General features: G+C 44.6%; 1 long non-coding RNA gene across 1 annotated transcript; it reads left to right on the forward strand.

Moving 5' to 3' along the window:
• Nucleotides 1-7,919: 7,919 nt before the first annotated feature.
• Nucleotides 7,920-24,361, forward strand: LOC147131904 (uncharacterized). Its single transcript, XR_015082222.1, has 2 exons — nucleotides 7,920-7,990; nucleotides 23,989-24,361. It is a non-coding gene; the product is annotated as an uncharacterized LOC147131904 (long non-coding RNA).
• The last annotated feature ends 1,572 nt before the right edge of the window (nucleotides 24,362-25,933 follow it).

The raw sequence follows: 25,933 nt of genomic DNA on the forward strand, positions 1-25,933 counted from the left end.
AATTTTATGGGAATGGCGTCCAGAGATTACGATGATATTAAGAGTTGTGTCTTTTTTCCCTTCGCAATTGTGCGATTTGACTTTAAAAAAAAAAAAAAGGAACTAAATATTAAAAATTAAATAAAAAAATAGGATTGTTCTACTGTAATTTACAGTATGAGATTCAAGTGAAAATATGACGAGTTTTTTTCATCCCCAATATTAATAGAATTGAGTCCCAATGTTAAGTATAAAGTTGTATCTTTGCCTTTATAATACAAGAATTGGTAAATTTCAAAAAAATGATGACAATCAAAATTAAACGCCTATAAAGTCTTTTTTTTTTTCTCTTGTGAGGCTATATAAGAAGTCAAAATAGGACAAGAAAAAGGTGGATTTTCTTCTTGTAATGTATGAGATGAAAGTGAAAATATCGCAACAATAAAGTCATTTTTTTTAATCGCGCTGTGAAAAGGGACAGATAATGATTGTCCCCAGTACTCAAATCATGAAAGAAATATCCCAAAAATAAATCAAAATATGACAAGTGTCTCAATTTTTTGCCATCACATCAAAGTAAAAAAAAAAAAAGGTCCCAAACGGTTGCAAATCGTGTCACACGTGACGTCACGGGGAACAAACGTGATTTTTCAATTTCTGTTCATAATTTCTGTTGTCTGGTTCTGAAAACGAGTCGCAATCAATCAAAGCGAACGCCATCCATCGCTTCTTTCAACATTCAATGAGGGTGACAGGTGCCATTGTTGACATTCCGGTTCCTACCCATCGCAAACAAAAACATTCTTGTGTGCCTACGTCGCCACCGTAATGAGCCCAGCCCGTGTCGCACCTGGAGAGTCACTCCTGATGGCTCTATTTTGGTCCGTACCGGCAACACCTGAACAAATGAGAACTTCTAAAAAGGTGTGGACTATTTCGGGAGATTTTTCCAGGAAAGGTTTGTGAAAGCAACACTTTCACGTTGGGTGGGGCCAGATTGTAGTCATTCTTCGATTTTTGGCTTCACGAGTACAGCGGCGAAATCGGGGCGTGCATTTGTCAAGCGGAAATAAATGTCTTGTACGTTTGACTAGAAACAACCGGACACATGTACTGCCTGTCACGTCGGACATTTAAAAAAAATAAAAAAAATTTTTTTATATTGCTCTTCCACCTCGTGACCTGCTTGCACTCGAGGCTGACGACGAGGCGCTCTAAATTGGCCACAGCGTCCCTAGGCTCCGGACCGCACGCAGACTGTGACGTTGGATTCAAGAAAACAACAGCAGCGATCCCCCGCTCACGATGTGCACGCACTTGTGGCCGACAACGAGGCGCTCTAAAGCGCCTACGCTAGCGGGAGGGACGATGCATTTTCAGGGTGTTGGCGAGCGAGCTAATGTCGCAATAAGCGAGCGCCGATGTGAACCAAACTCATCTTTGTGCGGCTCATTTCCAGCGGTCCTGCTTATTTGCGTTGCGGCAGGTTATCGAGACGATCCGGCGGTGGGCGGAGCCACCCCCGCATCGCCGATACGACGCGTCCGTGACGTGGGCCAGTGTTTGCCGTCGACTTCCTTGGCCGGGGGTTATTTTTAGCCCTTGTGTTTGTTTCGTTTGTGCAAGTTGGCAGTTGTCATTAATAAAAGTGCGCTGACTCATCCCGGCGCTTCCGTGACTCATTTGTGCTTTACGAACGGAACAAAAAAAAATGGATATTGCGAGACGGCAGGCCTGTCGGAGCCTGCACCGCTTTTGCAAATGTTGTTTTCCTGATCTGAACAAAGGAATGAATCTTTTTTTTTTTTTGAGGAGGCGTCCCACGCACAAAGAGAAACAGTTTTCGTCATCGTTATCGATGCCAAGGTGGTTTCCATTGGCCTTTGTTGCTCTGTTTGCATACCGGATTGCGTAAAAAAGCGAGCGGTGCCACTTGGCCCAAGGAAGATTGTTGTTTTTTTTTTTTTTCACTTTTGCTTACATTTTTTTTTTTTTTTTTAGACCTCAAAGACCCTGCAAGGTGAATTTGTTTCCGAGCGCGTTTGAAGATACTTGTCAAAAACTTTTCAAGAATGAGCTCTACGTAGTGCTGAAACGTGGCGATATTGCGTCAAACTGGTTTTCACTACTCCAGTTTTTTTCCAGATTTTTTTTTTTTTTTTTGCATGACTTTTATCAAATTTGGCAGGGTTGCTAGCAACACCCTTTTCTTTGCAGTTGAACATTTATGAGAAATGTATTTGCACTTTGCGGGGACTTTCATTATTGCCAGTCTGTGAAGTCACTGAGAGGAGATTTTTAAAAAAAAATGTTTTTTAAGTGTAAGAATTGCTGAATGTCGGTAATTAAATAATAATAAAATTAAAATAAAAATAATAACAAGTCTCTAAACCTTTCAAAGTAGGATGTCCATCATTTTCAAAATGTGTGTTTTTAATTTTTTTAAAAATGACGCCTAAAGTTGGCAAGCGATTGATTTCTCTGAAACTCAGATGTATTCATTTTCTCCCTCACCGCTTTGTAAAGCACCCCAGCTTGTTTTGAGGGACGAGTCCCTCCAGCCTAACCCCCCCCCCCCCCCCCCCCCCAAACTGAACCCTAAAGCTCGCACGGCTCTCTGGCGGTGACCTTGCACCACTGGAATCCTTTTTTTTTTTTATTTTTCCCTCCCTCTCCTGGATGTAAACACGACACTACACGCGTTCACTTGCGCAAGAGCCGACGTGCCGAGGAGGTCTCGTTTTGAATGCCAGGTGAAGACTTTTTTGCCCCGGACAGGCAATCGCCGTTCCGTCATCTGGCCGGTGTTACACGTGAAGTCAGCCGGGAGCACGGCGCCGTCCGCAGAATACCCCGTGAAATTACGTGGGGAGAAAAGCGCACCGATACACACTTCCCATTGTGCGTGAGCGTGTAGGGGGACGTTTTCGTTTCACTTCCTTCTTTCTGGTCTGTGTTCATACAGTAGAGAGTGGATCCAACTTCCCATTCAGATGTGACGTTGACAGTCCAGACGGGGAACGGAGTCCCATTGGCAACAACTTTCAAATAAACCCCCCCCTCCAGCGCCGGGTTACGTAACAGCTGCAATTAGTCAAATCCGCAATATAGAAATACACAATTTTAAAACTTCCTAGCCATGTCTCATGGGTGGAACCAAAATATTGTACAGTGTCAACAATGTAACAGTGTAGCGATCCCCGTGTTTTTACGAGTCCTTTTTTTCCAAACTAACAAATATATCATCTAACAATAACCCTCGGTAATCCCACCCAAAAATGTACAATTTAAAATGAAACGATAACCGGTGCTTCCTGTGGGCGAAAAATGCAGGATGGTCGGAGATTGCGACATTCCATTTTTTTACTCTTTCGAATTTCTACAGCAAAAATGAAGCCGAGTTTTGAAACACTTTCTGTTTTCTCTTCTGCTTTCAAATGTACACACTTCAACCCGATTGTGTTTTGCCACCTGGAGGCCAAAAGTGCCTCTAAAAATAAAAAAATAAAACAATTGACTTCTAACTAGACAAGAAATCTGCACCATAGCAGCACCGTGAACTGGCAACCCGCAATTTTTTTATTTATTTTTTTGTACATGAAAAAACAGGAGCGCATCAAAGCTAAAAGTGTTGTTGGATGCGCTTATTAGCGTTAGCTAGCTCTGTACCTTTTCCACAAGGCAGTACGCTTTGTGGAAAAACAGAAGCAGACTAAGGTGTCATCTGGCACCTCGGGTCTATATAAGGTGTGGAATGCCGTCCCGTACCAGACCGTGATCTCATCGTAGCGCAAAAATGTGTCTGGCCGTGCATCCTGAGATCGCACGCAACATGGCGGCTCAGCTCAATCTTGATTCGCACGGACGACTGAGGTTGGCGCCAAGTGTGAAATTTCTCCCCCGTCACTCTGAGCCAGTCGTGGACGACGCGGCGCCTCGCCGCGTCTTCTTTTATGGCCGACGGACGTGCCATCAATCGCGGCCAAATGTAAACATCCGCAGAGCGCCGGCGGGGATGATGAATGAAGAGTGAAGTGCGGCGAGCGGGATGTCCTTCGGCTGAGGACGGGATACCGCGGACGACATCTGGACTCGTTCACGTCCGCGGCGTTTCCGACAAGCGTGCAAAAGGATCGCTGCTGGCCTCTTAAAGGGGACGCGCCGCAGTTTCCCGGGGGCTGCTTACAGGTTAAGCCTGTTCCGAGAGGGCGGGTCCATCTCGCTTATCGGCAGTGTCCCAGCTTATCGTGTAGGGAGCGGGAAGTAGCCTCCGAGCTAACGCGCTTTAGTTGACGGCCACCGCGCAGCGCTAGCGTCCCAAACGTTTCCGAGTCCTGACACGGAGGATGAAAGGCCAAATTAGCGGCGAGCGAGAGGAGCATTTCAATGAACTTTGAACATCATGCGGCCTTGCGCCTACACGTAACATTTTCGCATTCCGAATGCGCTGCGTTTGAAAAGCTCCAGTGTGCGCGCGCGCGCCCGGCGCGGCAGTTGTGTCGCTTTCCCACACAAAGACGAGTGACTCCAGCCTTTGGGAATTCTCGCGCGACGCACACGTCCTCCAGTGCTTGGAAAACGCCATTGTGAGCCACGCTCAGTGTTAGGCGACGGCTAACTAAAACGTCTGACCTGAGGTTGCCGCGTAGGACTGGCGTGCATACGCTGTCGAACTATTTTTGCATCGTAATGACCCGATGAAAGTATGGCACTGTCTCTCCTGAACAAAGACATGTTTATTAATAATCTGCAAACGCCAAACAGTCACTTTCCATTCGCCAGACGTCATGGGGAACTGCACCTTGTGCGGTCGCCGAGCGCACCGTTTGCTCCGGAAGAAAAGTATTTATAACGTGTTTCAGGTGAAGCCTTTGCGCCTGCGGAAAGCGAAAAAGTGATCTGAAATCCAAGTGTGGTCTCCAACTATTGGCGCAGGAATACATACACAATGCGCCATTGAGATAGAAATGCATGCAATGGCAGGGGGCCTTGAATGGAGTCGGGTGGAACGCCGTTTTTTAAACATTTGTGAAGAAATTGTAATGGTATATGATTTGGTATAATCATTTACATTGTTTTGATTTATTGGCATGCCTCTTTGATCCTGTGTGTTTGAAATAGAGTACAGGGGGCTTCCAACTGAACCAGGCGGAGCGCCATTTCCTCCACATGTATTCAGAGCGTTATCATGTTTGTGCCGGCCGATTTGTGGCAGTCTAATGACACTCTGTCGGCTGTATGCACTAAAGAAATGTGTGTTTCTTAACATTTTCGCTCCTTGCTCCATATTTGACACGGCGACCTTTCGGAAATGCGAGCCGACAACAAGGCCTGGCCACCCCGGTGATTGTGCGGCGGTTTCGGGAATGCGAACAAGTACTGTATGTAGCAAAACGAACCCTTCAAAAACATCCCCACGATTAAATCGCCAGGACACGCGTGACTCGCCCGCGGCAGCTTTGCTAGCTTTTATTTCGTTATCAGCGCGCGTGTTGCTCAACTCGGCCGATGAAACAGAAAATTGTGCAAGCGTGTCAGATTAAAGAGAGCAAAACAGAAAGGGCAAAATGAGGGAAAAAAAACAACAACCTTTCGTACAGCTCAACCTGCCTTTCCTCTTTCTTAGAACGCCGCTATTTGCTTTGGGCAAAAGAGGCCGACGCGTTGCGCAATGGTGGAGCTCCTTCACAAACACGCACACGCGTGCGCGCGCGAGCGCACACACGGACACATGCCGCAAAAAGCAGTGCTTGGAAAAGCAGGATGAAGTACACGATTGCTTTTTCTTCCTCCAATAAATTTGATTTAAAAGAAAAAAGCTGTAAATCTGTGACAAGCTATTGTTTCTTTCCCAATATGTATTTTATATTTAATACAGAGTAGCGATTGTATTGCCGAATGAATGTCTATAAGCACCTTTTTCTGATGCTTTTTATAATGTTGTCCCCTAGTCATCGCTTTGTCTGACATATCAGCATCATAAGTGGGGCAGTTATGATTGAGCCCCGTGGCAGGGGGCCTTGAATAGAGTCACTCCTTTGTCTGACATACCAGCATCATAAGTGGGGCAGTTATGATTGAGCCCCGTGAATTCTGCCAAGCAACAAGTGAGCTAGCATAATCGAAAAAAGAAAAACATCAAAATTTGTTATTTATTTATTTTTTTGGCCAATGTGGATATTTTTATTCAACTCAAGGCTGTGGTTGGACTTTTTTTTTTGCCACTTTTGTCATTGGCCTTTGGGGCAATTTTAATTGAGCCCCGGGAATTCTGCCTAGCAACAAGTGACGGAATATTACTGTTAAGTTAAGCCATGACAACTTTTTTTTTTTTTTTTTTTATGGATTTGTTGTTAAATTGTGTCCTTATGCATGAGTTTGTCATTCCTTTTTGCCAGTGTGGATTTTATGTTTGATACAGAGGAGTGATTAAATTGGGAAATCGGTGTCCACGCGCACATTGTGCACATTTTGCCCATGATCTTCCACCCCCGGAGGCTCGTGAAATTGCGTTAGGGTCGCGTTGCGCAAAAATGCTCTCCAAACGATCCCCATCCGACCAAGATTTTCATTTCCAGCGGCTTAGAGTCGAGGCGCTGCGCTGTTGCGCGTTTCACGCTCGCCGTTCACATGCATCGAAGGTCACGCCTCGGACCTTGAAAAAAAAAAAAAAAAAAAAAAAAAACGGCGAAAAAAAACTAGAGACCGTTACGGAGCGAGACAAGTGAAGCTGGGGAAGTGCACATGTCAGTCAAGGGACCAACGTAGTTTCTTTTAATAACAGTGATGGCATAAATGCAGCTAAAGCAGAAGCACTTACACATGAAATTCATTCCACAGGAAATCCCCCTGCAGACAATTGTGGGGGCCCTCCTATTAACTTCATACTTTTCCCTTCACAAAAAAAAAAAAACATTCTTTGCATGTCCTCTCCCGTCACGCCGTCCTTGGTGGAGTTTTTTTTTTCCCCAGCCGGGGGGCTCGGCCGGCCCCCTCACGCCAAGGTTAACGGCGGCAGGACGTGTGACCCCCGCGGGGTTCGTCCCCGCAGGTGGGGACACGTCGGGGTAACTTTAGACGAGGACGCGGCGACTGGACCAATAGCGGACGGAGGACTTTAGAATACACAGCTGTGCCTTGAGATACAAGTTGAATTGGTTCGGTGACTACCCTTGAAACTCAAAACAGTCTTATCACAAACCATCTTTCCCCAGTGAAATGAATGGAATTCCCTCCAATTGTTCCTACTCCCCCCCCCCCCCCCAAAAAAAAAACAACTGGCACAAACGTTTGCAATGGTTTTGAAAAAAGGAAAATATTGCCATACGAGACGGTCACGATTGCTCAGTAAGCTGCAGTAGGCTTAGTCATTCTTCGCAGAGGCTAAAGAATATATGCCTGTCTACTTGTGTTGCTCCACGATTTGAGTTCAAATCACCAGCCTTGCTATGGCCTTGCGCAATGTTTGTTAGCGTTAAGCTAAGCAAACTTAAGTTGTGTTAAATGCACAAGATCTTAGCTTTATATTTAGCTTTACAGAAAACTTCAGCTGGGAGTGGCCATCAAGTTCTTGAAGCCTCATTTTTCACTTCTCGTGTCACGTGACGGTCTTGCGAAATAACATCATATAAAAATGATGACCGAAATCGTGAAAAATGGGGGGGGAAAACATTTAGAATTTTTTAGCAGGCACATCATAAAAATATATTTAGTACAATTTTAAATGGGGGAATTGCGACAATTCAGAAATTGTGCACACATTTTTGGCAATATTAGTTGAAAAGCTCACAAATGTTTGACAAATTTGCCATCCTAACAATAATATTTTCCTTCCAAGACAGCAATACTATACAAAAAAAACAACAAAAAAACATCTGCGACACGATTTAGTCCCACATTTTCATTTTGATGTTTTTTTCCCCTAGTTTTGTAGGTCTTCCTTCCACCTGGTTCAGGAAAATCTTGGTGTCCGCTTGAAGTGCAGTGACCGGACCTCAACTGTCATCTTAAGGTAGGAAGCCGCTCCACAAAAAACTCGGAGGGTTTTCCCTTTTTCGTTTGAAGAAAACCAGCCAAATGTTGAGCTTCGACCAAATTTGGATGGGACAAAAAAGAAATAAAAAAACCACTCCTATTTACAGTCACCCGTCCTCAACTGTGATAATTTAGAATAATACATTTTGCACACAATTTCTTGCATACTTAACGGAAAAATTTCAGGGGATGTTTTGTATAGTGAGTGACAAAATTACAACTTTTGACCAAAAAATAGCAGTCGTCAACTTGACTCACTAGACTGAAAATGGAGTCGGATTTTGCACATCGTTTTGAATTTTCAACAAATGTTCCTGTTCAGCTTTTTTTTTTTCTTTTTTTGGGGGGGGGAAGTTTTCTGCAAAATGTTTGGGAAAACATGTTGCTGCTTTCCCCACACTTGTTACTGAGGTGAGGTCGAGGATGTATGCGGATGAAGCAATCTTTGCATCCGCTCCAGGCCAGTTGCGCAATCGATGGCCGTGCTTAATTACCCAGCGTCGCCATGGCAGCAAACTTTCCAAAACAACAAAAAAAAAAAAGTAGGCCTGCCTGCGGTGGTGACGCACACCAAAGCTTAGCCGTCCTTTACTTTCTTTTTCCTTTTTTTTTTTTTTTTTTTTTTTTTTTTGGACGAGTTATCCAAAAGTTTGGTCTGCCCTGCCAGCGCTCGTCTCACCGCCTCTCGGGTTAGTGTCACATTCCCCCGGTGGTCTCCTCGAAATCTCGCTCCCCCTCGCATGACCAAGTGTCCTATTCCTGGACGCCTTCTGTCACTTCTCAGTCATGTGTAAGAGGGCAAGGCTAGGACAGTGTGTGTGTGTGTGTGTGTGTGTGCGTCCGTGTGTGTGTGTGTCTGTGCGCGCGCGCATGTTCGGGGAGCTCAGCCATGAGAGCCGAGAGTCTGCATTCCACTGAGGACTACTAAATCCTCATGGGATAGACCTTCTTAGGCCACTGACGACCGTTCCCAGGCTGTCCTGTGCTCCTGTCTCGGTGCGTGTGTGCGCGTGCGTGTGTGTGTGTGTCCTTGTTTTTACGTCACAGTGTGGCCACCATTCTCCTTGACGTGCCGCATTTATTGTTTGTCTTTCTGTATTGTGTGGCAACATGCAATAAAGATGCTATGTCAAGCAGGGTGGTCGCCACACAAGGATAGCGAGACAGCAACATACAAAAAAAACACAATAAAGGGATGTGACGGGAAGATCGAAAAAACACGAACGTGCAAGGCCAGAGGACACACACATAAAAGTGTGCAAAAGTGGCATGTCGAGGAAGATGATGACACACAGATAAAAAACAAGAAGACACAAACAGGCAACAAATGTGGACTGTCCCACAAAGGTAGGAAAACAAGAAAACACATGTACACACATCAGGGTGACTGTCACACAAAGATTGAAATACATAAACATGTAAGACAAGAATACACCCACACGCAAAAGTGGCATGTTGTGCAAGACACAAAGATAGAAAAGCAAGAACACACGCACACACACACACACACACACACACAGTTGCCATGTCAAGGAAGATGACCCACACATATATAAAAACAAGAACACTCAGAGGTGGAATGTCACACAAATACAGTATACTGTAGGAAAACAAGAACGTGCACAACCACAACACACACACAGACACACACAAATGCAAACGTGGAAAATGGTGACACACAAACAAGACAAAACAAGAACGCACACACACACGCACACAAAGTTGTTTCAAATTCACGCATGATCATATCAACACGTCAACAGTTCTTTTTTTTTTTTTTTTTTTGTGAATTATTGTTGGAAATATTTGTAATTAGTAAAAATGCTTTCTGATTTATTATTGCCTTGCTCATCTTAGCGTGCAATATTGTTTGAAACCGATGCAAGATTGCTCCTGATTTCCAACGCTAACTTTTCCTGGTCCTGACCCATCCTCCAAATTCCAGGAACCCAATCGACTTTTTCCAAACCGCTCCTCGCCTCAAAATCAACCGTTTCCTCCTCGCCGGCTCAATAACAACAAAAAGTGGTAGCGTGCGGCGGGTTGCGTTGATGAGGCGGGCCAAGGTTCAGACGCTTTTTTTTTTTTTTTTTTATGGAGTTGACGAAGGTCGCCGGCCCCATAGATAAGGCGGCTACCGGCGCACTCGTCTACCAGGAAGCCAACGTTTCACTGTCAACACAGCTGAGTTTGGCCAACGCCGCGATAAACGCGCCGTCACCCCGTCGTACGGACGGCAAAAAGCAGCCGTTCGGCCACGCCGATTAGCAAACAGAAACAAAACGCTTGTTTCTAGGCAGGGTCCTCGGGGGCACAATCATAACTGCCCCGCATGTTAATTAAAAAACAAATAGCCGTATCAACAGCAACATTATAAAGGGTTCAATCAAAAAAATGTGCTCCACTACTTATTTGTATTTTGCATTATAAGGTCACATTTACGCAGTTGATTGTTGCTAGGCAGAGTTCATGGGGCACAATCAGAAGTGCCCCACATGCCAATTAAAAAAAAAAAAAAAAAAAAACAGCCATAACCACAACAACAAAAATCATGTTTTATATGTAGCTCCCTAATATTTTTGTCTTTTGTATCAAAAGTCATGTTTTCACAGTTAGCTGTTGCTAGGCGGAGATCATGCGGCACGAGAATAATCACTGGTTTGTATTAACTATTCAAAAAAAAAAACATGTCTACCCATGCAAAGAGTCTCTATGGGTAGAGAAGTGCAGTGTTATTGTACTTTTCTTATTCTTAGAATCACCACTCATACAGTGTGGCTTTGCCAGAGAAGCCAATGTGTGAGACAACATAACAGCGCTGCAAGTGAGTCAGTGCGTGAGTCACGCTCCAGCAATGTTGCCCCTCAATTTTATAACAGCCAGCCAGCCAGCCAGCCAGCCAGTCAGCCAGCACGGCCATACACACGATTTCCAATAACCGCCCGCACATGCAGTTGTTTTCACGCGACAAAACGCCGCTCGCTGATGACGCCTGGAGAGTGTCGGGGAATCCGAACTTACTAAGGTTTCTGTCTTTCAGGGAGAGAGGCTGTCATTAGCACGCACACAAAGTCAAGTATGTGAAGAACTCGCGAGGAGCGTATCGTCGGCAAGTCCCTCAGACTTTGAAATGTCAACTTTCCTCCATGAGGTCCTGACTCATCAAGTCATTAAGTCACTCAGTCACGTGCACAATCAAATGTTCTGTCACATTTGAAAAATAGTCTCCCATGAACAAATACATGTGATGATTCTTTAAAAAAAAAAAAAAAAAAAAAAGATTCTTATTAAAATGAAAATGACACATTTAGAAAATGAAACGTCCCCCCAAAAAAGTCAATTGAATGCAATAATAATTCAGCCAGGCCAGAAGAAATGGGAGCAAATTTGCTTTTTGTGAGCAAGCATCTTTCCCCATTGAAATATATGCAAATGCCAGATAGCCCCCCCCCCCCCCCAAAAAATAACACATTTTTGCAGCTTTTTTCACAAGGAAAAAAAGCACTCAATAATACTTTAAAATACAGACGTAAGAAAATTGAATAGAAGATACTCACAACTACTCAGTAATCAGCAGTATTAGCCGCTCTTTGCACAGGATAAAGAATACATGCCTGGGAGTATTGTTGGATTATCTTTCTACATGTGTTGCTCCACTGCGTTCAGATATCCTTGCTTGCTAACAGTATGACACTGTTGCTGTCCATTAGCCTGTCAATGGCTTTTTGCGTTGTTTGTTAGCATTAAGCTAAGCGGACTCGAAGCCACGTGTGTTAAATACATATGCAGTATCATTTCTGCTGGCAAGTCAAAGCAAATTTAAACACAAGGCACAAGTTTTTGTACTGACGTTTCGTCATTAAAAAAAAAAAAAAAAAGGAAATCGATGACCCATGTTAGGAAATGTATTTTCTGCTTGCGCCCAAGTTGTGGATCAGGCCCATCTTCATGCCTTCATGTCAGTGTGCCGAGTGTGATTCAATCTGTCATGCTTGGCCCCATGAGTCACCGGCTGAGGAGTTTCGCTGCGATATGAATGGAAGGGGGGGTGGGGGGGGTTGTCACGGGTGATTCAGCACCCAAGCACACAGATGAGAAGGAAAAGGGCGGAGCTTAAACGGCAAATCACGGAAAGAAACTTTTGTCGTCTCTCTGTCAACTGGAAACAGAACAGGGATTAGCAACAATTACTTCAAATTCACTTGGGCATCGTTTTGTACCCTCCACGCTTGGCGAAATTGACACGCCCCCCCCCTGTTCAAATGCCAGATTTTTGTGATTAGGAAAAAAATTTGACCAAAACTTGTTGCATCATTGTGACTTATGACCTGTGCAAAAGTCCGCACACACTTGCCAGCATTTAAAGTGCCTCTGAGGAACCCTTCATACATTTCAGATGTTCTAGTTGCCTTTTCATGACATTTTTTGTCCCTCTCTACAAGGTTTTGTGCTAACCATTGACTGCTGTTTGGAACTGTTCAAAAAATGACACCAAGAGAAACAATTTCAATGAATGTGACGTATTGCTTTCATTAGCCTGGAACATATTTCCACTTGTGCATTTGGGAGTTTTTTAGGTTGTTTTTGAAAAAGAAAAAAAAAAAAAAGTGAAACCAAGGTTGAACTTTTTGGCTGTGATTCCAAAAAGTAGGCTTGGCTCAAACATAACACAAAATAAATCATCTTTCTTCGGGGCTGCTTTTCTTTTGCCGCAACTGCCTTGCCTAGTCAAGGTCATCGGAATTGTGAACAATTCTAAATAGCAGTCAGTGTTAAAAAAACAAAAAAAACAATCAGATGCACTTTTAATGCTCGCAGGTGTGTAGAATTTAAATGTGTCTGGTTCATTCTGCACGTAGCCACACCCCCACTTATAAGAGGGTGTGCACACTTGTGCAACCAAACATATTTCTTTCAATTTATTTTCGTTTCCCCTCTGGAAAAAGATTTCCTTGTTTCCTCCCAATTGGGACGCTGTGAAAAATGCCGTCAAAAGCAGTGCGTTGTTGTCAATGAAGCGACACTTCCCTCTAGTGGCCAGCCTGACATACTACAGACTTCAAAATGTCCTTGTTGTTGTTAACTGTTGAGCCACCAGAGGTCACTGTTGGACAATGTATCGCCATAACGGTATCGTCGAGTCTTAAATGACTGAATTTGCTTTTTAACTCGCCAGCTTATGTGTATCCTGTTGCAAACGTGTGCAGAGTGAGGAAAACAGAAGCCCTGACAAGAGTTTGGCTGATTTACATCAAATTTGCTGGCCATGTCGATCATGACAGCACACAAGAAAAAAAAAAAACACAAGGACTTAAGTCCCAGGAAGTCGGACATTTTGGTTTGAAGTTGGTAAAACAATCGCAAGGTGCAAAGTCTGATAAATGTTGCCCCTGCAGCAATTTTGACAAATGCATCATAATTGGGCGGACGTGTCCGTCGTATGGACATTTCTCCAGAACCTATGCCTGAAATTGGACAGGAAACCCTCCCATTTGCTTTGAAATGGCCATTTTGTGGGAATTCTTAATGATTCTTGACAAGTAAAAAACAAAAACAAAAAACCCCACTACCACTTTCACCGATCGACCCAAAAGTGAGTAAATTTGTCCATCGTAACGCGATGCACGAAAAAGTCTCAAGGACCCGTGCTGGGAATTGAACAGGAAGTCGGCCATTTTGGTTTGAAGCAGCCATTTGGGGGTAAACTCCATGGTTGGAAAGTTTGAAAAAAATGTGCTCCTGACACCAGTTTTGCAGATTGTAAATAAATCGGGCTAACATCCCTGTCATAACAGGACACACAAAAATGTCTCAAGGACCCATGCCAGGAATCGAACTGGAAGTCATTGAAGCCGTTTTAGATTGAAGCAGCCCTTTGGGTGAAATTTCAAGGGAATTCGCTCAAATTCCCCCAATCGGAAACGGATGGGAGACTCTAATTTGCTGAAGGTTTTAGTCTACCTGTCACATGTGGGAGGAGTTTGTCTTCAAATTGGGTTCTTTTCAAGGATTTTGCAGTCTTAGTTTAGAAATGAAATAATAGAAATGATGCGTTTGTGATGTAGCGCTCCCGGCGGAATGAACAAATGAATGACAGGAGGCTCGCCCGGCCTCTTCCTCAGCCTCGTGTGCGCGTGTGCGTGTGTGTGTTTGGGAATGCATGAATGTCACCAGCTGGCGCATCTGCTCGGCTGGTGGAAAACGTCCAAAAAGCTTAATTATCAAGCGTAATCATGCGTGAGATTGAAGCGAGGGAGCGGGCTGTGTGTGTGTGTCGAAACAACACACACTGGCTGCTGTGTGTCGCCCATCCTCCTGGGATGCGCGCGCGCGCGCGCGCGCGTGTGTGTTTGTTGTGTACTGATGTCGTTCATTAAACTCCACTAATAGAAGCTTCCTCCAGCTCGAGTGCTGCTTCACCGTGTGTCAATATTTGCCTGAAAATGGGACATTTACCAAATCATGTTCAAACTGTTCCAACCACTTTTTGGGCAACACCCAGCAGACAATTCATTAGGAACACTTTGTCCTTAATATTTTGACCTTCTCATGTGGTCAGTGGGGTGACTGACGTTTTTTTGTTTTTTTTTTCGCACTCCAACAACCTTGAAGAATGTCGCCGCAGCCAAGACACCGGCGACATGCTCCACTGCTTTTATTGACCCGCTGACAAAGCTCGGTGTCTCGGGGTGGGCGGGGCGTTTCGTCGAGCAGGCGGGGGTCCGCACTCATTAGTCGTCTTTCTGCTTATCGGGCTTCCCTTCACCCGGCCTCCCTCAGGAGCAGCGAGGCAAAATGTCAAAGACACTAATTAGCCTCGGACGACTCGGCGACACTACCTGCCGCACGCTCGAGCGCGAGAAGCTAACATGGCACTTTGGACATCATCGGACAGCATAAGCGAAGGGATGCAAATGCACACAAAACCCCAAAGTACGAGCCATGAACTTCACCCCAAAATTGGCCACTTCAAACCAAAACGTTTGCTGTCATCTTCAATTCTGTGGCACGAGTATTTTGAGACTTTTTTTTTTTGTGTGAATCCTTTTATGATGTCAATGACATTTCATGTCCATTAATGAAACTGGTGTCAGGGGCTACTTTTTCCAACTTTGAATCCCTGGAATTCACCCCAAAGTGTTTGCTTCCTGTTAAGTTTTGTGCATGGATGCTTGAGATGTTTTTTGTCTTGTCCACCCAATTTCATGGTGATCAGTGAAACTGGTGTTGAGCCCAGGGAATCGTCCCCAAAATGGCAGCTTCAAACCAAAATGGCCGACGTCCTTGCGCATGCCTCGGTATTTTCGTTCTGAACATTTTTCGACGGCGCCGATCGCCATGTCGATTTGAAATGTGCAAGTTAAAAGACAGACGTCTGTTTCCGCGGCGATCCATCATCGCCCCCGCGTCTTCCCATATGCAAATGAGGGGGAATAAAATGGCCGCCGAGTGTGCGAGTGGCTCCCCCAAGTGCATTCATTAGCCGCCGTTAGCATAATTGATTCCCAGCACAGCCGTAAAAAAGACGGGCCACTCCTTCTATTTCCCCGTAGTGTCGCACTTTGGGACCCGGACGGCTAACTTCCATCATCAATCATTAAAGTGCATAAAGTGCTCGACTCAAAGCGGGGGGGATCCCCAGAGAGGAGACCCCCGGAGCGGAGACCCCAGGTCGTTGATGCCTAAATCACTGAATGACACGTACTAAAGTCCACCTGCACCCAAAATGGTCATTTCTTAAGTAGCTAGCTAGCTAAGTCATTGTGATAGAAATGGGGCGTGATCACGTACAAATGTTTTTGTGAAGCAGCATGTGGCTCATACTATTCTCCGATGCGATGATGACGATGACAGTAACTCTAAACGATAAAAAAATATTTTATCAACGGCGACGCCCAGGACTCTATATTACGATGCACGTGAAAGTGAAAAAACATGACGGCTATGTCACTCTCAAGACGACAGTAGCGCAATACTTGATCAATTCATGGTGAATTATTGCAATTTATTGTGAACGTAAAAGGAAGTTGCGACGCGTAATACACGCAACTCTGCATACAGTAGTATCGCCATGTTTTGTAACGATCATATTACGATAAAGCGATGCGGTTTATGATATTTCTATTTTATCCCACCTCCAAGACGTATTTACTCATTCTTTTCTCAGTTTAACCAGCTTACTGATTAGCATAGCAGCTAATTAAAATGCTAGCGCTGTCGTCGCTTTAAGGCGTCGATGACATTCCGAGCAGGTGTGGGCCTCATGAAGAGACGCTATAACCTAACTATAATTCATAAACGGATATTTCATCCGCCCGTGGCCATCCGTCATCTTTAGGGTTATGATGCGAAGGCCACACCCACATTGCCCCTCGCCCACCAAAGCAAAAAGCCCTCTCGTCATGTGTGGCACCCTGCAAAATGGCACATATTCATAAAGAATATTCATGACGAGCACAGATGGTGCGGAATGGACTTTGTGTTGAAGACGCCGAGCCGGGCAGGCATATTAATGGAGCACAGATGCAAATGATGTCTTTTCCTATTTTGCAATGATAATGCGGCCACTGCAAGCGAGGCTGCAAGTGGCTCCGATTTACTGTCAACTTGTCATGATATTTTTATGCGACACGAATTGAAGTCAGCCTTCAGTTGCAAATGCTGCCGCTAGAGGGCAGTGACGCGCTTCCTCCACTTGAGATGGATGATATGATGAGACTCCCTGGCCACTTTATTAGGAACACAAACAATGCACTCCATTTGACATTTAATTCCTTATACAATTAAACCCCAAAGTGTTTTTCATCATTTTATGCATGTATTCCAACAAGCATTGTCTTTATTTTATCATTTTTTGTTACTAATATGTGTTGGGGGAAAAAAAAAAAGCCCTTTCCGCGTCCCCGCTCTTCCCCGCCACCTTGCCTGGCTTTTACGGGCCTCTCGAGCCAAAGTGGAGGCAGGTGGCGCTCATGCATTTTTAACGCGCCGCCCTCGCCGCCTCTTATTTGCAGGCCGTCTGCACCTGTTTTGTTTGCCCGCCTTGATCCTCCATCGCCTCGCGTTGACTTGGAAATGGACTTTGGCTGTGAGGCTCAAATGCTCTTTGCTGCCACCTGCAACTGCCTCGCGCCCTGCAAACAAACACAAGGCGGCTCAGCAACTCACGTTGCACTTCCCTGAAAAGACAAACTATTGACGTTATCACAAACAGATGATCAACTATTGATGTTGGATCCTAAACGGAAGACAAACAATTGCTCACTATTCTAAAAAGAAGACAAACTGTTGTGATATTGTCTTGAAAACAATCAACAACCATTGACGTCAGACTTTCCTAAAAAGAAGAAAAACAATCGCTGTAGGACTGGAGTAAAAAGAAGACAAACGGTTGCGTTGCACATCCCTAAAAAGAAGGAACTGTTACTGTTTCGCTTTCTGAAAAAGAAAAACTATTGTGATTGCACTTGACAAAAACAAAAAAAAAACTTTCCTATGAAAAGACCAACTGTTGGAATCAAACTTTCCCAAAAAGAAGACAAACTCTTTATCTTGCACTTCCCTAAAGTGAATATCAACCGTTGATGTTGCGCTTTCCTAAAAAGAAAAGAAACTACTGGTATTGCACGGTGCACACAAATTTTGCAAATGTAAAAATAATTGTTGAAAAAAATTACTGAAAAACTGGAGATAAAGCGCCAACCCAACCCCTTACCCCACATTTTTTTTTTTTAATTAAAAAAAAAAAAAAGTGACAAGATGAATCGGCGAGTATGCGTGGTCCACTGTAGTCAGTTGTGTGGGTGCACCTGTCACCAGGAGCAGCAGTCATGTGCTGTGGTGATGCTAACCATAGTTAGCACACTTGGCTGCTCCGCGCGCAAGCGCACTTTTGTTTGCGTAAAATGCACAGAAAAGGCTTCTGTGTGCGGCTCAACTGGGAGCAGCCTGGCGCCGTCCTGGCTAATGCACTTTCACTGTTGACTGCCAACGGCAGCCAAGTCGCTTGCTTGCGCCCCAGAGCAACATCTGTCCAACGGGCTTTTTTTCAAGACGCCTAAAAACGCCATTAAGAGAAAACGCGGCGGATCGGCTAACGGCTCCGGACAGCACACAGATGTGCAATGGAAATGCACGCACGCACGCACGCGTACACTGCGCATGTTGCATCCAAAGCGGGAATTTCCTACGCTTTGCTGGTCCTTGAAGGCATCTTGGCTTCCATGTCGATTTGAATCTGGTGCGTTTGAGCCCTTTGACAAGAGTGAAGATGTCAACTTCTTTGCTAGATTCTCACCTTTATACAGTGCAATTGTCTACGCACGCACGCACGCACGCGCACATGATGGGCGGCCATGGCCGGGGGGAAAAGCAGCACCTGCTCCTCCATTTGAAAACTATTTAGGGTGGCATCAAACTCCATCAGGACGAGTCTGATTGCGCTCGTCCCTTCACACTCGCCAAGTCAATTACCCCCTTCCCCCTTTCACCTCACACACACGCACGCTCTTTTTTTTTTTTTTTTTTTTTTTCCGCCCGGCAACACCTGAGCCGCAGCCCTGGCCCTCTGCGGGCTAATAGTGCTGCTCCAAGGGCACCCGCCGCCACAATGGCGTCCAATTCCGCCCCATTGTCGGCCTTTTACCAAGCCTAATAGCTTCGGCGAGCGGGAAGTTAGCGTCGGCGTTTGCGCCGCGGCGTCGGCGCGCTTGCGCCCGCTCCTCGGCGACGGCTTCCGTCGCCGTTTTTTGAAATAATCAAGTTGACACATCTGTCAGACGGCGCGAGCAGGAATGCTAAAAGGTCAGCGGGCGACGCTGGCAGCTGCTCCCGCGCCCAAAAAACCTCCTGCCGCCTCGGAATAGCGTCGTCGTCATTACGCCGCAACAGATGGGACTTTCATTTGGCGGCGGGCGGCGGGCACGAGCTTGTGTTGGCCACATCTGCACTCCTGAGCAGCTTTGAGTGCAAGGTTGAGTCGTGCTTTCGGGGACGAAAGTGGCCGCACTCTTCAAGAAAAGAGAACAACTCCAGGTGCACTCGTAGTCACCTTTTATTAGAAGAGAAAACCAGTCCAGGGCCCTTGTCATCTCTTTTGTTAGAACTACTGGGAAAATAGCTCCAGGTTGCCCACTGTTCATCGAGAGCTCTTTATTTATTTATTTTAGAAGATGGACGAGCAAACAAAGTCCAGCTCCTTTTGTGCTGACTTGTATTGAAAGAGCAAAGCACTCAAGCTCCCGTTGTGGTCCCGTTTACTAGTAAACAACTCTGGCATCTCTCACATTTACGAGAAAAGAAAACAAGCCCTTTGTGTTCGGCTTTTTATGCGAGAACGAGGAAACATTTCAGTGTCTCCTCGTCGTCGTGTTAATTGGAAGAGCAAAGCACTCCGGGTTGTCATGTGCTCACCTTTGTTGGAAGAGCAAACGAGTGCGCTTCCACTTCTGGTCTCCATTCATACAAAACAAACAAATCCAGTATCCCCTTTATAAGAAGAGCAAACAACTCCAAAAACTCGTTTTTTAGAGGAGTGAACAACTCTGGGTTTGGGGTCATATTAGTTCGAAGAGCAATCCATTCCAGATCCCCTTGTGATCACTTTTTTTTTAGAAGAGCAAACAAATCCGTGGCATCTTCGCCTCTTCTTGTCATCTGATCAATTCTTTCCATTCAACATTTTGATTGGTGACAAAACTAGCATGGTCATTCGTCGCTAGGCAGAATTTGTGTGCTGTTTAAAAGTTGTTTTTTTTTTCTTTATCAAATTTCATACATCGTGGCCACTGTGTGTTTGTGTGTGTCAGTGCTCACATTTTTAACATGATATGACATCGCGTGTGTGTCGTGATTGACAGCTGCCACGACTAATGAGCCGCACCACTTTGACTGGCAGCTCCCTCTCTCCTCAAGCCCCGCCCACCCCTTGCCCAATAAGCGGCCCATTGACTTTACGACTGCACTTTCCCTGAACTTGAGCGTCCGAAGGCGACGACGTGCGTCTTGGCGGCGGGCGGCGGCAGCTGGTCGCAGGCCGACTTCGAGGCAACCAATGAATCAAGAATAAAAAGTTAATTAGGAATGAATTAAAAGTGGATCTGCAACGGCTGCGTTTGGGAGCACGTCAGGCGTGATGGATTTCTGTGAATTAGATGTCGTAATTGGCTTCGCTGGAGCACTTGCGCATCTGTGATGGGACTGGAAGGGGCTTACGTGTACATTATGTAGCGCTATTAACCTCTTGATATACAATTTGCCCCCACTTAGCGCAGGTACAAGGACATTAAGGCCACTCCGATCCCCTTATATTTGCCGTTAGCTGACTTATGGAACACTATAGTGCGGACATTAGCTTCCAGGATAACAAGGAGCAGACGAAAACTACACTAAAACATGAAATATGACAGCAGTAATAAAACACTAAATACAAATTTTCTATACTCGCTAACCACCACCTGTGATCAAGTTTGGTAGAAAGCTAGCTAGCTCGCAATTAACGTTAGCGACCATTCTTAAACATCCACAACTGTTGTAAGCGTGTTAAAATAAGTGGTCGCTAGCTATTTGTTAGTAGCTTACTGTCTACTGGTGGCTAGTTAGCGTGTGATAAATGTTAGTCAGTTGTACATGTGTAAAAATAAGTGGCCGCTTGTATGTTGCTGGCAGCGGTACAAATTCAAAAGTATATCACGCCCTACACTTGGTAAATTTGCGGCTAGCAAGCAGCACTCATAGAAGGTCAAAAAGAAGCTAACCCTTATAAAAACAACAAAACAGCATCGCTTGCAGCACCCTTGCGCTAAAGCAAGACCTGCAGTGAGTCCACTGTAGTTTAGCGTGTTGCTAAAGTTACAGAGGTGGCCCACAGGAAACGACGACGCAGCTACGCTAATCACCTTTACGCCTTTCACCGACGTGAACGATGAGCCCCGTTAATGGCGCATCAAGTCACTAATGTACCTCTTTGTACCTTTCCCGCTCGTTTTCAATTAAGCAGCGTGGCCATTTACATATGCTAATGAGTGTCATATTAATTATTCCGGAATTGGCTAATTAGCCGCTGTGGATGAAGGCATTGTGCGTGGCATGGGAAAGGTGTGTTTAGGTTTTTTTTTTTTTTTTTTTTTTTTTTTGCTGGGCTGCGTGCCACGTCTGAGTCGAGACTCGCTGACGTTTTTAATAATTCAAGCATCCCGGCTCGCACAAAGGATGTGCAGCCGCTAAACACCGCACCCCCCTCATGTTGCTTTCACGGTTAGCAAGCATATGGTTGTGTAATGAGCTTATAAAATAGTCATGCCAAGTGGCCAGCGTCTTGTTCCTCCTCCTTGTTTAGGTGAGATTGATGGCAAATCATCAAAGTTTAGCGATGTTGCGTCATCCACCTGCCTTTCACACCGGGAGCAATCGGACAATATCGTTAGGTGGCCATTGAAAGACTGCTGGAAATGGCCAAAATGAGACTAAAACCGTTGCTTTGAACCAAAATGGCAGACTTCTTGTGTGTTTTCCACGCATTTCTTTTTGAAACTTTTTTTGTGGTTCTTCTCATGATGGGCACTGCTACTGAATATTTCTACTTCACTTGTTGCCTCTTGATACACGGTAGCAGCGAGCCTCTAGGGGGACCCGTAGCGCACCTTTGGAGATGCCTCCTGCGTTACAATTTTGGAGAATAACAACCCAACACATAATGCGCCATCCTTGGTTCTTTTCAGCTACAATTTGAAATGAATAGGTAGCATCAAAAGACAAGTGGGCACCCCACACATGTAGCCCCCCCCCCCCTTTTCACCCATGTAACTCCCCCCTTTATTCCACACAGCTACACTTCACAGGGACGAGGTAATCACACACCCCCTGCAGAGCTGACAGCCTGATTGGATATCTGAGGGAGGCCCCCCCCGCATTCATTTGCATGCTAATTGACAAACGTACACCACCTCTTCACACGCACACACGTACGCACGCACCAGACATCGGCGGCATTGCATTAGCATTTTGGCTAACGAGCTACCAACAGCATAGCGTAACTTTACAGATAATCTGTAATATAATCTAAACATATAAACAGGGACAGAAGGCTAAGACGACAAATTGTTCAACGAGAAGACAAACACTGCATACTTGACTAGTTGAAGGACCTCCAGTGCTGCGTTAGCATTTTGTTTTTGGTTGAGAAGCTAATAGCAGCATACCATTATTTTACTAACGGCTATGTGGATGTTTTTTTTTGTTTTTGTTTGTTTTCTTGATGATTCCAACTGACTACGTGGACAACTGCGCAGCTTTGAGGCTTTACGTTGCTAGCATTATGTTAGCATTTTGGACTTGGTAAAAAAGCTAACAATGTCTTAATATTAGTTATGCGGGTGACCACATAGCTGTGGGCCTTGATCACGCTAGCCTCCCATTATTTTGACAAGTAGCCTACAAATCCATCCCTCCTCTTCTTCCGCTCGTTTTGGACCTCATCAATAATTTGTGAGCACGCACCCACACAGCAACACACATTAAATATGTATTGACAACACACGTGCACACATGCAGCAGTGCTTCTTTTTATTTCTTTTGAAAAAGAAAAAAAAACCCAAGTATTTCAAAGATAGTCGCTGCTGAAATGTTGATGAGTGCGCCGCTCGCCCGCTCGCCAGACAGAATCGATTCTCGCACACGACGTAAACACGAGCAGCAAGCATTTGTAACGGCAACGTGGAGACATGCGCAACATGCGCGCGCACAAGCAAATCAATGTAAAAATCAAGCAAAGACATGCAATAAAAGCAAAACAAAAATAAATCAGTAAAAACAAAATAAGTCAAATTATTAAAGCAGACACAAACAATACAAATCAAATCTGATCAAATCAGGAGGGTAAAAAATATAAGGAAAGAATGAAATAAAGCACAATAAAACAAGTACAATAAACGTTATGTGAAATAAAATGAACAATAAACCACAAGACAAAGCAACTCGAGAAATTTAATTTAAAAAATCTAAATTAAAATGAAAAAAATGCATTTGTGTTTATACAATAACAACCCCCCCAATTTTACAAACTAATTCAAACAATAATACAAATACTTTGTACAAATAAAATGAAATTTAGTAGGGAATAGAGGTATTCTACCAGCACCGCTGACAAGAACATTTGAAAACGCGTGCAATCCAAATGACTATGCGGACGACCACATAGCTTCGAGGCTAACGGGTTAGCATCAGCGAGCTAGCTGCAGCAACAACATTGCATTATTTTTACGACTATTACGCGTACGTTCTCCACCTTGAAGAAGGCAAAAGTCTGCATGGTCCAATTGAATATGCGGATGACCATATAGATTTATCCTCAGTCTGCCTTTCAGGTTTTCGCCATGTTTTTTCGCCGCCGAGTCGACATTGATTTTTGTGAGTCTGTGCCATACCGCTTGCATGTCATTTTCCCAGCATCCTCCCCGACCCGCTGCTTGCTTTTTCTTGTGTCAAAATCACTTTAGCGGTGATGTTTCCACACTTGCTGGGTCTTTGTATGTACAAATATATGGAAAAAAATGGACAGAGTTGAAAGTCAAAAAGCGGAGGAAGTCCCGGGTGTCGGTGTGGCAGAACGATTGGTTCCGCCGGCCTCTTAATGAATGGCGACTGCCGCTACGGGGGCCCATTAGGTCCATTAAAGCCGACAAGACGCTAAGCGCTCCACATAGGGCCTAGTGGTGCCTGTCATGGCCGACCCTGTCGGGAGCCGGTGGGCGGCTGCTAATCTCTTGGCCCCTGCGGATCAGCTAGCACCACCAATAGTAACTAGTAGCTTAAAGCTAGCATTTTGCCAAATCACGCTACTAACAACATAGCGTTATTTTACGTTCCACTTAAGAAAGAGTTCAATTAGTTAGAACAAGTTATAAGCTGTTTTTCAAACTTTAGCATTTTGGCTAACAAGCACTATAAAAACTAACTGGCTGTCTTTTTTCTATAAAGCGCTACAAAATGGTGTCACAGAAGAGACACTCGGCCGTGATAGAAATTGGCAGCGACCCGGATGGATGGCTTTGGGTTTTCGAGTGGCGGCGCGGATGAAAGGCGCCTTTGAAAAGAAAAAGAAAAAGAGCCTCGCTGGTGGAGAAGTGAGCAAGGAGGAGCTGACAAAATGTTGTTTTCAAGGCTTTTTTTTTTCACTTCAATTAGTAAAACCGTCTCTTTCCTTCCTTCGTGTTCCCCTTTTGAGTGCCGAGGAGACTGTGAAATTGCCACCACACAAGAAAAACCTGGCATTACGCTTGCTTTTCAAACAAAAACAGACACTGGAGAAAGCGATGCAGCCCACCGCACACAGAGTAGCATTGGAAGAAAATGACTTTGAACTTGATGTCAGCTGACATGAAGGCAGCCGGGCAGGATCACGGGCCTTTGTCAGCGTTTGATGACTGGCGGGGTCGCCACGGTGAAAGCGGCAGGCCAGGTTGGGCCGCTCAACGAGCCAGACGATCGCAAATTGTTCTTTAATAACAATATTATCTGACACAACTTTATGCATGATTTTTTTAGTAAATTATTTGCAAAATTATCATAGAACTTTTTTTTTTTTTAAACTGGATTTTTGAGGGTAGTATTTCCTACAGAATTTGCAACTTTTAAACGGATTTTGGGGCAGTTCCAATTAAGCCCCATGAAAGGTTGACAAAAACACCGTTACTGCCCCCTAAAGGACATTCATGACTCAAGCTTTTTTGTTATTTCAAAATTCTGCAATTTAGATCATTTATTTACTCATGTAACATTTCCCACATGCAACAATAACATAGGGTGCGATTTTTGTACGATTTACTAGGAAATTCTTCATAAGTAAAAAAAAACTTGGAAGGATGTTTAGACCAGATTTCATCCATTTTATTCATTCATTTTACATATGTTTTTTTTTTATTTCAAGCTGTTCTTGGCATGTTAATTTATTCATGAATTTATAAATTGAATGTGGAAAAATAACAATTGGACTAAAAGAAACGTAGTGCCTCATCTTTGTATAAGAGAACTGCTAAAAACAAATGCAAATGATGACGACAGAATGAAAAGCCACAAGACTGCGGCTTAACAATCACCCGCGCATACACACACACATTTGATTAATTGTATTCATGTGCCATTATGCGGCAGCCTGCTGCTAATTAACTTAAGCACACTTTTGCATATTGCACTTGTTTAATTTCTTCACGGGCAGCGCCATTAATGACCCCCCCCAAAAAAAAACAAAATGTACGTAGGCTTTCATTTGATGCTGGATGCAAATCCAAATGGGAGCAACAAAATGGCCGCCAAGCGTGACACTCTCTCCTGGCAATAATATGTCCAATTTTTGCATTGTATTATTCCAGACGACAAACTCCATCCCTGTTTGCAGTCGCAAAGCACTTTGGAATGGCGATTACTGCCCCCTAAAGGACTGGAGTGCAACACTCTTGAATGCTATATAGGATTCTTTTGTTGTTTTTGTTATGCCGACTTCAGGCATTTGAAGACAATTTAATCTTTGCGTCAATCGGATGGTTATGACGCGATGATGTCTGTCCTGTTTGCTCGTAAGTCGTTTCGAACGCGAATGGTCGCCTGGGAAAACAAATTTCCAGCGCAGTGCGGCCAGCTTCTGCCTGGCGACGGCGTCACGGCTCATTTGCATGAGCCTGACGGATGACGAAATGGACAAACGAGGCGGGGCCATGCGTGGCCATCAGCGCGGCGCTAACTAGACGGCTAAAGACGGCAAAAGTTCCATTTGAAACCGACTAGCAGTGAGAGTTGAAGAGCTTTTCGTTGAACAACTGAAAGGGAACTCTTTCGCCGACACGCAACATGGAAATGTCTCCCTCAAACATCAGAAAAGGAAAACTTATATAGACACGCACACACACAAACGTACACACACAGTGGG

The sequence above is a fragment of the Filicampus tigris genome, chromosome 18, assembly GCF_054856515.1.
Source record: "Filicampus tigris isolate MCC_2025a chromosome 18, RoL_Ftig_1.0, whole genome shotgun sequence".
Taxonomy (NCBI): Eukaryota; Metazoa; Chordata; class Actinopteri; order Syngnathiformes; family Syngnathidae; genus Filicampus; species Filicampus tigris.